The sequence below is a fragment of the Columba livia genome, unplaced genomic scaffold (assembly GCF_036013475.1).
Source record: "Columba livia isolate bColLiv1 breed racing homer unplaced genomic scaffold, bColLiv1.pat.W.v2 Scaffold_2123, whole genome shotgun sequence".
NCBI classification, from domain to species: domain Eukaryota; kingdom Metazoa; phylum Chordata; class Aves; order Columbiformes; family Columbidae; genus Columba; species Columba livia.
The window spans coordinates 1-17,285 of NW_027043249.1; the positions used below are offsets into that span (position 1 = coordinate 1).

Here is a 17,285-nt window from a genome sequence, read left to right on the forward strand (position 1 = left end):
ATGGCACTGAAGACGCCAAGACGGCCCTACACTCACCCGGGGACAAAAGACTTAGTCCTAACCTTACCATTAGTTCTTGCTAGATATATACATGCAAGTATCCGCACTCCAGTGTAAATGCCCTTGACTCCTACGCCGTAGGTAAAAGGAGCCGGCATCAGGCACGCCCATGGCAGCCCAAGACGCCTTGCTTAGCCACACCCCCACGGGTACTCAGCAGTAATTAACATTAAGCAATGAGTGTAAACTTGACTTAGTCATAGCAACTCAGGGTTGGTAAATCTTGTGCCAGCCACCGCGGTCACACAAGAGACCCAAGCTAATCGTTTGCGGCGTAAAGAGTGGACTCATGCTTATCACACTAACTAAGGTCAAAACGCAACTGAGCTGTCATAAGCCTAAGATGCATTTAAAACCGCCCTAAAGATGACCCTAAATTCACAAGACTTAATGAACTCCACGAAAGCCAGGGCACAAACTGGGATTAGATACCCCACTATGCCTGGCCCTAAATCTTGATGCTCTATATAACCAAAGCATCCGCCTGAGAACTACGAGCACAAACGCTTAAAACTCTAAGGACTTGGCGGTGCCCCAAACCCACCTAGAGGAGCCTGTTCTGTAATCGATACTCCACGATACACCCGACCACTTCTTGCCATGGACAGCCTACATACCGCCGTCGCCAGCTCACCTCCTCTGAGAGCACTACAGTGAGCACAACCGCCCTAACCCCGCTAACAAGACAGGTCAAGGTATAGCTTATGAAGTGGAAGAAATGGGCTACATTTTCTAATCTAGAAAATCCCACGAAAAGGGGCATGAAATAGCCCCTAGAAGGCGGATTTAGCAGTAAAGAGGGATAATATAAGCCCCCTTTAAGCTGGCTCTGGGGCACGTACATACCGCCCGTCACCCTCCTCATAAGCTCTAAACTACCAATAAATAATACTCCTACCTGCTAAAGATGAGGTAAGTCGTAACAAGGTAAGTGTACCGGAAGGTGCACTTAGCACACCAAGACGTAGCTACAATGTAAAGCATTCAGCTTACACCTGAAAGATGCCTGCCACACACCAGGTCGTCTTGAAGCCAACTCTAGCCCAACCCCCCACGACAACCGCACATAAAAATCTACTAAATCTTTAAATCAAAACATTCTTCCAACTAAGTATAGGCGATAGAAAAGTCATTAGGCGCTATAGAGATCTGTACCGCAAGGGAGAGATGAAATAACAATGAACTAAGCCGAGCAATAAACAGCAAAGATAAACCCTTGTACCTCTTGCATTATGGTCTAGCTAGAATAACCAAGCAAAGTGGACTTAAGCTTGCCACCCCGAAACCTAAGCGAGCTACTTGTAAGCAGCTAACCCTGAGCGAACCCGTCTCTGTTGCAAAAGAGTGGGACGACTTACTAGTAGAGGTGAAAAGCCAATCGAGCTAGGTGATAGCTGGTTACCTGCAAAACGAATCTAAGTTCACCCTTGACACCTCCTCCAGGAGCCCTTACCACAACCCCAATGTAGGTCATCAAGAGTAATTTAAAGGAGGTACAGCTCCTTTAAAAAAGGATACAACCTTCACTAGCGGATAATTACAGCCTTACATAACAATTGTGGGCCTTTAAGCAGCCATCAGTAAAGAGTGCGTCAAAGCTCCCCTTTACAAAAATCCTAAATCCGTATGACTCCCTCCCCACTAGCAGGTCAACCTATACTAATAGGAGAGTTAATGCTAAAATGAGTAACTAGGGCAAACCCCCTCTTAAGCGCAAACTTACATCTACACATTATTAACAGGCACCTAATACTCACACTACAACAAGACTACGTATTACATCCCCTGTTATCCCAACCCAGGAGCGCATGCTAGAAAGATTGAAATCTGTAAAAGGAACTAGGCAAATCTCCAAGGCCCGACTGTTTACCAAAAACATAGCCTTCAGCCAAACGAGTATTGAAGGTGATGCCTGCCCAGTGACTTTGTTCAACGGCCGCGGTATCCTAACCGTGCGAAGGTAGCGCAATCAATTGTCTCATAAATTGAGACTTGTATGAATGGCTAAACGAGGTCTTAACTGTCTCTTGCAGATAATCAGTGAAATTGATCTTCCTGTGCAAAAGCAGGAATAAACACATAAGACGAGAAGACCCTGTGGAACTTAAAAATCAGCAGCCACCTCGCAACAAAACTTAACCTACTAGGCTCACCAGACATGATGCTGGCTCGCATTTTTCGGTTGGGGCGACCTTGGAGAAAAACAAAACCTCCAAAAATAAGACCACCCCTCTTAACTAAGAGCAACCCCTCAACGTACTAACAGTAACCAGACCCAATATAATTGACCAATGGACCAAGCTACCCCAGGGATAACAGCGCAATCTCCTCCAAGAGTCCATATCGACGAGGAGGTTTACGACCTCGATGTTGGATCAGGACATCCTAATGGTGCAGCCGCTATCAAGGGTTCGTTTGTTCAACGATTAATAGTCCTACGTGATCTGAGTTCAGACCGGAGCAATCCAGGTCGGTTTCTATCTATGTCGTACTTTTCCCAGTACGAAAGGACCGGAAAAGTGAGGCCAATGATTCAACACATGCCTCCTCCCTAAGTAATGAATACAACTAAATTACAAAGAGATCCCACACAGTACCCAATCCTAGAAAAGGATCGCTAGCGTGGCAGAGTTTGGTAAATGCAAAAGGCTTAAGCCCTTTACCCAGAGGTTCAAGTCCTCTCCCTAGCTCACTACCTTCCATGTTTATAACCTACCTCATTATATCACTATCGTACGCAGTACCAATCCTAATCGCCGTAGCATTCCTGACTCTAGTGGAACGAAAAGTTCTAAGCTACATGCAAGCTCGAAAAGGCCCTAACATTGTAGGGCCTTTCGGGCTCCTCCAACCAGTGGCAGATGGTGTCAAACTATTCATTAAAGAACCCATCCGCCCATCCACCTCCTCCCCAATTCTTTTTATCATGACCCCCATTCTAGCCCTGCTCTTAGCCATTACAATCTGAATTCCTCTCCCCCTCCCCTTCTCCCTCACCGACCTTAACTTGGGCCTCCTCTTTCTTCTAGCCATATCAAGCCTAGCAGTCTACTCCATCCTATGATCTGGCTGAGCCTCCAACTCAAAGTACGCACTCATTGGGGCACTACGAGCAGTAGCACAAACCATCTCCTATGAAGTAACACTAGCCATCATTCTTCTATCCGTGATTATATTAAGTGGAAATTACACTCTCAATACCCTTGCCACCACCCAAGAACCCATATACCTCATCTTCTCCTCCTGACCCCTCGCAATAATGTGATACATCTCCACCCTTGCCGAAACTAATCGAGCCCCATTCGACCTTACCGAAGGAGAATCCGAACTAGTCTCTGGCTTCAACGTAGAATATGCCGCAGGCCCATTCGCCCTTTTCTTCCTGGCCGAATATGCTAACATCATACTAATAAACACCATAACTGCCATCCTCTTCCTAAACCCAAGTTCATTAAACCTACCCCCTGAACTATACCCCCTAATTCTAGCCACAAAAACTCTTCTTCTCTCCTCTGGATTCCTTTGAGTCCGTGCCTCTTACCCACGATTCCGCTACGATCAGCTCATACATCTCCTCTGAAAAAATTTCCTACCCTTAACCCTAGCCCTGTGCCTATGACACACTAGCATGCCCATCTCCTATGCAGGCCTTCCACCCTACCTAAGAAAAACACCCCAACAAATGGAAATGTGCCTGAACTCAAGGGTCACTATGATAAAGTGAACATAGAGGTACACTAACCCTCTCATTTCCTTCACCTTAGAAAAGCAGGATTCGAACCTACACAAAAGAGATCAAAACTCCTCATACTTCCTCTATATTATTTTCTAGCAGGGTCAGCTAATAAAGCTATCGGGCCCATACCCCGAAAATGATGGTTTAACCCCTTCCCCTACTAATGAACCCGCACGCCATATTAGTTTCAACCCTAAGCCTACTCTTAGGAACAACCATCACCATTTCAAGCAACCACTGGGTCATAGCTTGAACCGGACTAGAAATTAACACTCTTGCAATCATCCCATTTATCTCCAAACCTCACCACCCACGAGCTATTGAAGCCACAATCAAATACTTCCTAGTACAAGCAACAGCATCAGCCCTACTCTTATTCTCGAGTATGTCCAATGCCTGAGCCACTGGACAATGAGATATTACCCAACTCACCCACCCAACATCATGCATTCTACTTACAATTGCAATCTCCATAAAGCTAGGACTAGTACCATTCCACTTTTGATTCCCAGAAGTACTTCAAGGTTCATCCATAACCACAGCACTACTACTATCCACAGCCCTAAAACTTCCCCCAATTACCATCCTCCTCATAACATCCCACTCACTAAACCCAACTCTACTGACCATTATGGCTATCTCCTCAGCAGCCCTGGGAGGCTGAATAGGACTCAATCAAACTCAAATCCGAAAAATCTTAGCCTTCTCCTCCATCTCCCACATAGGATGAATAGTGGTCATCATCATTTACAACCCAAACCTCACCCTTCTAACCTTCTACCTCTATACCCTTATAACCACCACTGTATTCCTCACTCTTAGCACCACTAAAACACTAAAACTAACAACAATGATAACCTCGTGAACAAAAACCCCCATACTAAACGCAACATTAATAATAACCCTACTCTCACTAGCGGGCCTTCCACCACTAACAGGCTTCTTACCTAAATGACTCATCATTCAAGAGCTTACCAAGCAAGAAATAACCTTAACAGCCACAATCATGGCTATGCTTTCTCTACTTGGGCTATTCTTCTACCTCCGCCTTGCATACTACTCGACAATCACTCTGCCCCCCAACACTACAAACCACATAAAACAGTGGCACACCAACAAAACCACAAGCACCCCAGTTGCCATCCTAACCTCATTAGCCACCCTGCTCCTGCCACTCTCCCCCATAATTCTCACAACCCTTTAAGAAACTTAGGATCGACCCAAACCAAAGGCCTTCAAAGCCTTAGACAAGAGTTAAACCCTCTTAGTTTCTGCTAAGACTCGCAGGACATTAACCTGCATCCCCTGAATGCAACTCAGATGCTTTAATTAAGCTAGAACCTTGACTAGACAGATGGGCCTCGATCCCATAAACTCCTGGTTAACAGCCAGACGCCTAAACCAACAGGCTTCTATCTATTAGACTCCGGCACTCTTAACGTGCATCAATGAGCTTGCAACTCAACATGAAACTTTCACTACAGAGTCGATAAGAAGAGGAATTTAACCTCTGTAAAAAGGACTACAGCCTAACGCTTCATACACTCAGCCATCTTACCTGTGACCCTAATCAATCGATGATTATTCTCTACTAACCACAAAGACATCGGCACCCTATACCTAATCTTCGGCGCATGGGCCGGCATAGTTGGCACCGCACTTAGCCTCCTCATCCGAGCAGAACTGGGACAACCCGGTACCCTCCTAGGAGATGACCAGATCTATAATGTAATCGTCACAGCCCATGCCTTCGTAATAATCTTCTTTATAGTTATACCAATCATAATTGGGGGCTTTGGAAACTGATTAGTTCCCCTCATAATTGGTGCCCCCGACATAGCATTCCCCCGGATGAACAACATAAGCTTCTGGCTCCTACCCCCATCCTTCCTTCTACTTCTAGCCTCCTCCACAGTCGAAGCTGGTGCAGGAACAGGATGAACCGTCTACCCTCCCCTAGCTGGCAACCTAGCTCACGCCGGAGCCTCTGTAGACCTTGCCATCTTCTCCCTTCACCTTGCTGGTATCTCCTCTATTCTAGGGGCCATCAACTTCATCACAACTGCCATTAACATAAAACCCCCAGCCCTCTCACAATACCAAACCCCACTATTCGTCTGATCCGTCCTCATCACTGCCGTCCTCCTTTTACTATCCCTCCCAGTACTTGCCGCCGGCATCACAATACTGCTCACAGACCGAAACCTAAACACTACCTTCTTTGATCCTGCTGGTGGAGGGGACCCAGTACTATACCAACATCTCTTCTGATTCTTTGGTCATCCTGAAGTCTATATCCTAATTTTACCAGGATTCGGGATTATCTCCCACGTAGTGGCCTACTACGCAGGTAAAAAAGAACCCTTCGGCTACATAGGCATAGTATGAGCCATGCTATCTATTGGCTTCCTAGGCTTTATCGTTTGAGCTCACCATATATTTACAGTAGGCATGGACGTAGACACCCGAGCATACTTCACATCAGCCACTATAATCATTGCCATCCCAACGGGCATTAAAGTCTTCAGCTGACTAGCCACTCTCCATGGCGGGACTATCAAATGAGACCCCCCAATATTATGAGCCCTAGGCTTCATCTTCCTCTTCACCATTGGAGGCCTTACAGGAATTGTCCTAGCAAACTCCTCCCTAGACATTGCTCTACACGACACATACTACGTAGTCGCTCACTTCCACTATGTCCTCTCAATAGGAGCTGTCTTCGCTATTCTAGCAGGATTCACTCATTGATTCCCACTATTCACAGGATATACCCTCCACCCCACATGAGCTAAAGCCCATTTCGGAGTAATATTCACCGGCGTCAACTTAACATTCTTCCCCCAACACTTCCTCGGCCTTGCTGGCATACCACGACGATACTCAGACTACCCAGACGCCTACACCCTGTGAAACACTATCTCCTCTATCGGATCATTAATCTCAATAACAGCCGTAATCATACTAATATTCATCATCTGAGAAGCCTTCGCATCAAAACGCAAAGTACTACAACCAGAACTTACCTCCACCAACATCGAGTGAATCCACGGCTGCCCACCTCCATACCACACCTTCGAGGAACCAGCCTTCGTCCAAGTACAAGAAAGGAAGGAATCGAACCCTCGTACGCTGGTTTCAAGCCAACCGCATCAAACCACTTATGCTTCTTTCTTATGAGACGTTAGTAAACCTATTACATAGCCTTGTCAAGACTAAATCACAGGTGAAAATCCTGTACTTCTCACTATGGCTAACCATTCACAATTCGGATTTCAAGATGCCTCATCCCCTATCATAGAAGAACTCGTTGAATTCCACGACCACGCTCTAATAGTTGCGCTAGCAATCTGCAGCCTAGTTCTTTACCTTTTAACACTTATACTAATAGAAAAGCTCTCCTCAAACACTGTAGATGCCCAAGAAGTCGAGCTAATCTGAACAATCCTACCAGCTATTGTCCTCATCCTACTCGCCCTTCCATCACTACAAATCCTCTACATAATAGACGAAATTGACGAACCAGACCTAACCCTAAAAGCCATCGGACATCAGTGATACTGATCCTACGAATATACAGACTTCAAAGACCTAACATTCGACTCCTACATAATCCCCACAGCAGAGCTCCCACCAGGACACTTCCGACTACTAGAAGTAGACCACCGCGTTGTTGTTCCTATAGAATCTCCAATTCGCATCATCGTCACTGCCGACGACGTCCTACACTCCTGAGCAGTCCCCTCCCTCGGAGTAAAAACCGATGCAATTCCAGGACGACTAAACCAAACATCATTCATTACCACCCGACCAGGAATCTTCTATGGCCAATGCTCAGAAATCTGTGGGGCTAACCATAGTTATATGCCAATTGTAGTAGAATCGACCCCACTCGCCCACTTCGAATCCTGATCCACACTATTATCCTCATAATCATTAAGAAGCTATATGCTAGCGCTAGCCTTTTAAGCTAGAGAAAGAGGATTGCCCGCCCCTCCTTAATGACATGCCCCAGCTCAATCCAAATCCATGATTCTTCATCATACTCCTATCATGATTAACCTTCTCCTTAATTATCCAACCCAAGCTCCTATCTTTCACCCCCACCAACCCCCCATCTAGCAAAATCCTAACCACCACAAAATCAACACCCTGAACCTGACCATGAACTTAAGCTTCTTTGATCAATTTACAAGCCCGTGCCTTCTAGGAATTCCACTGATCCTTATCTCAATACTATTCCCTGCACTACTCCTTCCATCCCCTAACAACCGTTGAATTACTAACCGCCTCTCTACTCTCCAACTCTGACTCTTTCACCTGATTACAAAACAACTAATAATCCCATTAAACAAAAACGGCCACAAATGAGCCTTACTACTAACCTCCCTAATAACCCTCCTACTCACAATTAACCTCTTAGGTCTTCTACCATATACATTCACCCCAACTACCCAGCTATCGATAAACATAGCCCTAGCATTCCCACTCTGACTAGCCACCCTCCTCACAGGCCTACGCAATCAACCCTCAATTGCTCTAGGTCACCTTTTACCCGAAGGCACACCTACCCCACTAATCCCTGCCCTGATCATGATCGAAACTACTAGTCTATTAATTCGCCCATTAGCCCTAGGAGTCCGTCTCACAGCTAATCTCACAGCAGGTCACCTCCTCATCCAGCTTATCTCTACAGCCACAACCGCCCTCCTCCCCATCATACCTACAATTTCACTCCTAACAGCATTAATCTTATTCCTCTTAACCATCCTAGAGGTAGCAGTAGCCATAATCCAAGCGTACGTCTTCGTCCTGCTCCTAAGCCTCTACTTACAAGAAAACATCTAATGGCCCACCAAGCCCACTCCTACCACATAGTAGACCCAAGCCCCTGACCCATTCTAGGAGCAACAGCCGCCCTACTCACCACCTCAGGACTAATCATATGATTCCACTTCAACACATCATACCTCCTGGCCTTAGGGCTCCTATCCATACTCTTAGTTATACTGCAATGATGACGCGACATTGTACGAGAAAGTACATTCCAAGGTCACCACACCCCCACCGTACAAAAAGGCCTACGATACGGAATAATCCTATTCATCACATCAGAAGCATTCTTCTTCCTCGGCTTCTTCTGAGCCTTCTTCCACTCTAGCCTAGCTCCCACCCCAGAGCTAGGTGGCCAATGACCTCCCACTGGAATCAACCCGCTCAACCCCCTAGAAGTCCCCCTACTAAACACAGCTATCCTACTCGCTTCCGGTGTTACTGTTACATGAGCCCACCACAGCATCACAGAAAGCAACCGAAAACAAGCCATCCAAGCACTTGCCCTAACCATCCTACTAGGGTTCTACTTTACAGCTCTCCAAGCCACAGAATACTATGAAGCGCCCTTCTCCATCGCCGATGGAGTATATGGTTCAACTTTTTTCGTCGCCACAGGATTCCATGGCCTCCATGTCATCATTGGATCCTCATTCCTTTCAGTCTGCCTCCTACGACTAATCAAATTCCACTTTACATCTAACCATCACTTCGGATTTGAAGCAGCAGCCTGATATTGACACTTCGTAGACGTTATCTGATTATTCCTCTACATGACCATCTACTGATGAGGATCATGCTCTTCTAGTATACTGATTACAATCGACTTCCAATCCTTAAAATCTGGTGGAACCCCAGAGAAGAGCAATTAACATAATCACATTCATACTCACCTTATCCCTTATCCTATCCATCCTCTTAACCACATTAAACTTTTGACTTGCCCAAATAAACCCAGACCTAGAAAAACTATCCCCGTACGAATGCGGCTTCGACCCCTTGGGATCCGCTCGACTCCCATTTTCAATCCGATTCTTCCTCAGTAGCCATCCTCTTCCTCCTCTTCGACCTAGAAATTGCCCTCCTCCTGCCCCTCCCATGAGCCAGCCAACTTCAATCCCCTGTCACCACACTAACTTGAGCCTCCACCCTTATTCTCCTACTAACACTAGGACTAATCTATGAATGGGTGCAAGGAGGACTAGAATGAGCAGAATAATAGAAAGTTAGTCTAACTAAGACAGTTGATTTCGGCTCAACAGACCATAGCTCAACCCTATGACTTTCTTAATGTCACTCCTCCACCTGAGCTTCTACTCCGCCTTCACCTTAAGTGGCCTAGGATTAGCCTTCCACCGAACCCACCTAATCTCTGCCCTACTATGTCTAGAGAGCATAATACTATCTATATACCTCGCCCTATCGATCTGGCCTATCGAAAACCAAGCAACGTCATTCACCCTGACACCTGTACTCATACTAGCATTCTCAGCATGCGAAGCAGGAGCCGGCCTAGCCATGCTAGTAGCCTCAACACGAACTCATGGTTCAGATCACTTACACAATCTAAACCTCCTACAATGCTAAAAATCATCCTCCCCACAATCATACTCATCCCCACAGCCCTCCTATCACCCAAAAAATTCTTATGAACTAACACCACCACGTACAGCCTACTAATCGCCACCCTAAGCCTCCAGTGACTACTCCCCTCGCACTACCCACACAAAAACATAACCCCATGAACTGGCATCGACCAGATCTCATCCCCACTACTAGTCTTATCCTGCTGACTACTACCCCTCATAATCATAGCAAGCCAAAATCACCTTCAACACGAGCCTCCCACACGAAAGCGGATCTTCATTACAACGCTAATCACAATCCAACCCTTCATCCTACTAGCCTTCGCATCCACTGAACTAATACTGTTCTACATCTCATTCGAAGCAACCCTAATCCCTACACTAATTCTCATCACACGATGGGGAAACCAACCTGAACGCCTAAGCGCTGGCATTTACTTATTATTCTATACCCTCATCAGCTCCCTCCCACTACTAGTTGCAATACTATACCTACACATACAAATCGGCACCCTACACCTCACAATACTCAAACTAACCCACCCTCCCCTTAACAACTCCTGAACTGACCTCCTATCTAGCCTAGCACTACTAATAGCATTCATAGTAAAAGCACCCTTATACGGCCTGCACCTATGACTACCCAAAGCCCACGTCGAAGCACCAATCGCAGGATCAATGTTACTCGCAGCCCTACTTCTTAAGCTAGGCGGCTATGGCATCATACGAGTTACCCTCCTAATAAACCCCACCTCCAACCACCTATACTACCCATTCATTACCTTAGCCCTATGGGGCGCCCTAATAACTAGCTCAATCTGCTTGCGCCAAACGGACCTAAAGTCCCTCATTGCCTACTCTTCCGTTAGCCATATAGGCCTAGTCATCGCTGCAAGCATAATTCAAACCCACTGAGCATTCTCAGGCGCAATACTCCTTATAATCTCACACGGACTAACCTCTTCCATACTATTCTGCTTAGCTAACACAAACTACGAGCGAACACATAGCCGAATCTTGATCCTAACACGAGGCCTACAACCCCTCCTACCCCTAATAACCACCTGATGACTCCTAGCCAACCTCACAAACATAGCCCTCCCTCCAACAACAAATCTTATAGCAGAACTAACCATTATAATCGCACTGTTCAACTGGTCCACTCCAACTATCATTTTAACCGGAATCGCAACCCTACTAACCGCTTCGTATACCCTATTCATACTCCTAATAACCCAACGAGGAACCATACCCACTCACATCACATCCATTCAGAACTCAACCACACGAGAGCATCTCCTAATATCCCTCCACATCCTCCCCATATTACTCCTCATCATAAAACCTGACCTAATCTCAGGAATCCTCGCATGCAAGTATAGTTTAACCCAAACATTAGACTGTGATCCTAAAAATAGAAGTTAGACCCTTCTTACCTGCCGAGGGGAGGTTCAACCAACAAGAACTGCTAATTCCTGTATCTGAGTCTAAAACCTCAGCCCCCTTACTTTTAAAGGATAATAGCTAATCCACTGGTCTTAGGAGCCATTCATCTTGGTGCAAGTCCAAGTAAAAGTAGTGGAACATGCCCTACTCCTTAACACCTCCATCCTCCTAACATTTACAATTATTCTTATACCCATCCTACTGCCACTCATATCAAAAAACTTATCAAACTCCCCAGCCACCATTACACACACTGTCAAAATCGCATTTCTAACAAGCCTAGTGCCAATGACACTATTCATGTACCTAGGCCCAGAAAGCATCATCTCCCACCTAGAATGAAAATTCATCATAAACTTCAAAATCCCAATTAGCCTTAAAATAGATCAATACTCCCTAATATTTCTCCCCGTCGCACTACTTGTAACGTGATCCATCCTCCAATTCGCAACATGATACATAAATACAGAACCTTATATCACAAAATTCTTCTTCTACCTCCTACTGTTCCTAATCGCTATACTAACACTAACCATTGCCAACAACATGTTCCTTCTATTCATTGGCTGAGAAGGCGTCGGAATCATGTCATTCCTACTAATCGGCTGATGACAGGGCCGAGCAGAAGCTAACACAGCCGCCCTCCAAGCTGTACTCTACAACCGAATTGGAGACATCGGTCTAATCCTAAGTATAGCCTGACTTGCTTCCACTACAAACACCTGAGAAATCCAACAAACAACCTCTACCACCCAAACACCTATTCTCCCTCTACTAGGCCTTATCCTAGCCGCTACAGGAAAATCCGCCCAATTCGGCCTCCACCCTTGACTGCCGGCTGCCATAGAAGGCCCAACTCCAGTCTCCGCCTTACTCCACTCCAGCACAATAGTAGTGGCAGGAATCTTCCTACTCATCCGTACCCACCCACTACTAGCCACTAACCAAACCGCCCTAACCCTATGTCTATGCCTAGGAGCCCTATCAACACTATTCGCCGCAACATGTGCCCTCACACAAAATGACATCAAAAAAATCATTGCCTTCTCTACATCAAGCCAACTAGGCCTAATAATAGTTACAATCGGACTAAACCTCCCACAACTAGCCTTCCTGCATATCTCAACCCACGCTTTCTTCAAAGCAATACTCTTCCTATGTTCAGGATCCATCATCCACAGTCTCAATGGAGAACAGGACATCCGGAAAATAGGATGCCTACAAAAAATCCTACCAACAACCACCTCCTGCCTGACTATTGGTAACCTAGCACTAATAGGAACCCCATTCCTAGCAGGATTTTATTCAAAAGATCTCATCATCGAAAACCTAAATACATCTTACCTAAATACCTGAGCACTCCTCCTAACCCTCCTAGCCACATCCTTCACCGCAACCTACACCCTTCGCATAACCTTACTAGTCCAAACAGGATTCACCCGTACACCCTCAATCACCCCAGCAAATGAAAACGACCAAGCAGTCACCGCCCCCATCACCCGACTTGCATTGGGCAGCATTATAGCAGGCCTAATCATCACATCCTACATCCTCCCCACAAAAACCCCTCCCATAACCATACCTACAACCACAAAAACTGCTGCTATTATCATCACAATCCTAGGTGCCATCCTAGCCCTCGAACTCTCCAACATAACACACATACTAACCCACCCCAAACAAAACAGCCTCCTAAATTTCTCCTCCTCCCTAGGCTTCTTTAACCCATTAACCCACCGACTTAGCTCAACAGGCCTCCTACTCTCCGGACAAAAAATCGCCTCCCACCTAATTGACTTATCCTGATACAAAAAAATAGGCCCTGAAGGACTCGCAGACCTCCAACTCATAGCAGCCAAAACCTCAATCAACCTTCACACCGGCCTAATCAAAGCCTACCTGGAATCCTTCGCTCTATCCATTCTCATCATTCTATCCCTCCATAGACCTGTAAACCAATGGCCCCCAATCTACGAAAATACCACCCTCTACTAAAAATAATCAATAACTCCCTAATCGATCTACCAACCCCCTCAAACATCTCCGCCTGATGGAACTTTGGGTCCCTACTAGGCATTTGCTTGCTAACTCAAATCCTAACCGGCTTACTACTCGCCGCACATTACACTGCAGACACCACCCTAGCCTTTTCATCCGTTGCACACACATGCCGAAACGTACAGTACGGCTGGCTAATCCGAAACCTCCATGCAAACGGAGCCTCATTTTTCTTCATCTGCATTTACCTACACATCGGACGAGGACTCTACTACGGATCCTACCTCTACAAAGAGACTTGAAACACAGGAGTCGTCCTCCTACTAACCCTTATAGCCACTGCATTCGTAGGATATGTCCTACCCTGAGGACAAATATCATTCTGAGGAGCTACAGTCATTACCAATCTATTCTCAGCTGTCCCCTACATTGGCCAAACCCTCGTTGAATGAGCCTGAGGCGGATTTTCCGTAGATAACCCTACATTAACACGATTCTTCACCCTTCACTTCCTCCTCCCCTTTATAATCGCAGGCCTCACCATCATCCACCTCACCTTCCTGCACGAATCAGGCTCAAACAACCCACTAGGCATCACCTCCAACTGCGATAAAATCCCATTCCACCCCTACTTCTCCCTAAAAGACATCCTCGGCTTCATGATAATACTCCTCCCCCTAATGACCCTAGCCCTATTCTCCCCCAACCTTCTAGGAGACCCAGAAAACTTCACGCCTGCAAACCCTCTAGTTACACCTCCCCATATCAAACCAGAATGATACTTCCTATTCGCATACGCCATCCTACGCTCCATCCCCAATAAACTAGGCGGAGTACTAGCCTTAGCCGCCTCAGTACTAATTCTATTCCTCACCCCCCTACTCCACAAGTCCAAACAACGCACAATAATCTTCCGCCCACTCTCTCAACTCCTATTCTGAATCCTAGTCACCAACCTCCTTATCCTAACATGAGTTGGAAGCCAACCTGTAGAACACCCCTTCATCATTATCGGCCAACTAGCCTCCCTCACCTACTTCACCATCCTCCTTGTCCTCTTCCCTGCTACCGCAGCCCTAGAAAACAAACTACTTAACTACTAAACTCTAATAGTTTATGAAAACATCGGTCTTGTAAACCGAAGAATGAAGGCCACTCCCCTTCTTAGAGTTTGCCGCTCAGAAAAGAGGGAATTAAACCCTCACCTCCAACTCCCAAAGCTGGTATTCTACATTAAACTATCTTCTGATATCACACCTCCCTACACCGCCCGAATCGCACCACGAGACAATCCACGAACAACCTCTAACACCACAAATAACGTAAGCAACAACCCTCACCCCGCCACCAGAAACATCCCAACCCCACAAGAATAAAACATAGCTACACCACTAAAATCCAACCGGACAGAAAACATCCCTCCACCATCAACAGTCTCTACCCCTAACTTCCACCCCTCAACAAAACCCCCAACAACAACCCCTACAACCAATACCACAACAAACCCCAAACTATAGCCTACAACACGCCAATCATCTCAAGCCTCAGGAAAAGGATCCGCTGCCAAAGACACTGAGTACACAAACACCACCAACATGCCCCCCAAATATACCATAAATAGAACAAGTGACATAAATGACACACCCAAACTTAGCAACCAACCACAACCAGTGACAGATGCCACAACCAACCCAACAACCCCATAATAAGGAGAAGGATTAGACGCCACCCCTAACCCCCCCAAAACAAAACTAAACCCCAAAAAAAACACAAAGTAAGTCATAGCAGTTTCCGCTTGGCCTTTCTCCAAGGACTGCGGCCTGAAAAGCCGCCGTTGTAAACCTCAACTACAGAAACTAACGAAAAACGCAGGACACAATGCAGGACCCCCCCCCCCCCCTACCCCCCCCCCTACCCCCCCTACCCCCCCTACCCCCCTGCATTTGTGTCCTATGTACTACAGTGCATCGATTTATTTACCATATTCATGACCCCCATACGTATTAAAGTCAACATGTAATGTAGTCACATGATCCACATCTATGTACCCAGGCATATTATCTATTTCCAGGTTCCATATCCACATAATCCTCAAACGATCCATTAATATGTCCATGTATTAAGGCATATATGTAGACGAGCTATAACCTCCCCGACGCATTCTCCGTCCAGAGGACTAGAACTTAATGATACCTTAGACATAACAGGTTATTACTTCGTACTAAACCCATGGAAAGCCAGTTTGTGCATACCCTCAATATCCATACGGAAGTGCCCTAGTACAGACTATGCTTGGTGTAGTCCATAACATGAGATATCTCCTGAAGTACATAAAGCAGGGACCAGGTTATCTATTAATCTTACACCTCACGTGAAACCAGCAACTCGACGCGAGAAGTATCCATCACGACTAGCTTCAGGCCCATTCTTCCCCCCTACACCCTAGCACGACTTGCTCTTTTGCGCCTCTGGTTCCTATGTCAGGGCCATAACTTGCCAATTCCCATGACCTCGCTCTTCACAGATACATCTGGTCGGGGTCATACCTCACCATTTCAGTCCGTGATCGCGGCATTTCCCCGACCTTGGCGCCTTTGGTTTTTTTTCTCTCTCTCTCCCGCAGCTCGCCCCTCAAGTGCGGCGGGCACATTGGTTTATATTCTGCACCTAAATTATGCGTTACCAACTAATCTCGACCTCAGGTACTACTGGCGTTACGGCTTAAAGATAACCGGTATCACCTTGACACTGATGCACTTTGTCTTCCATAACTCGGCTGGATGTAATGGATTAAGGACATACAGAGCTTCGCCCGCGAGATGCACCCTTTCGAGCATCTGGTTATGGTGTGTCCGCAAGTACCTACAAATGCTGCATATTAGTGAATGCTCGCAGGACATAAATTTCCACCATTTTACCCTATTTACTTCCTCTAACTTTCTAAGCAACACGGCTAACTTTCAACTAAACACTCAAAATACCGACCCAAAATCTTGTAAATTTCACTTTCTTTTTCTTTTTTTTTTCCTATGATTACCACTGGAGTTCCATTAATAATTCATCATACGATTCATACGTACGTATGTTAATCCTCTGACAAACCATTAATAACTCATCAAATTTTTCCATTATTTGTTTGTTGATTTTTTCATCATTCACCCATCTAATATTAACCGAATTTTAGCCACACTTTTCCCATTTTTCACTCATCAATTGTCCAAAACATTAGACCAATTTAAGCCACTCTCCTCATCACCCGCTCACTCACCAACTCTTGTCCAAAACATTAGACCAATTTAAGCCACTCTCCTCATCACCCGCTCACTCACCAACTCTTGTCCAAAACATTAGACCAATTTAAGCCACTCTCCTCATCACCCGCTCACTCACCAACTCTTGTCCAAAACATTAGACCAATTTAAGCCACTCTCCTCATCACCCGCTCACTCACCAACTCTTGTCCAAAACATTAGACCAATTTAAGCCGTACAAGTAACCGCCGAAAAACAAACAAACAAACAAACAAACAAACAAACAAACAAACAAACAAACAAACAAACAAACAAACAAACAAACAAACAAACAAACAAACAAACAAACACGTCCCCGTAGCTTACAATCAAAGC

The 17,285-nt window shown here is 45.8% G+C and overlaps 2 pseudogenes across 1 annotated transcript; both read left to right on the forward strand.

Annotated features, from left to right (window-relative positions):
• Positions 1-6: 6 nt before the first annotated feature.
• Positions 7-6,974, forward strand: LOC135578006 (NADH-ubiquinone oxidoreductase chain 2-like; annotated as a pseudogene). Its single transcript, XR_010469423.1, has one exon. The product of XR_010469423.1 is annotated as an NADH-ubiquinone oxidoreductase chain 2-like (transcript).
• A 6,738-nt stretch (positions 6,975-13,712) lies between these two features.
• On the forward strand, positions 13,713-14,763 carry LOC135578007 (cytochrome b-like; annotated as a pseudogene).
• The last annotated feature ends 2,522 nt before the right edge of the window (positions 14,764-17,285 follow it).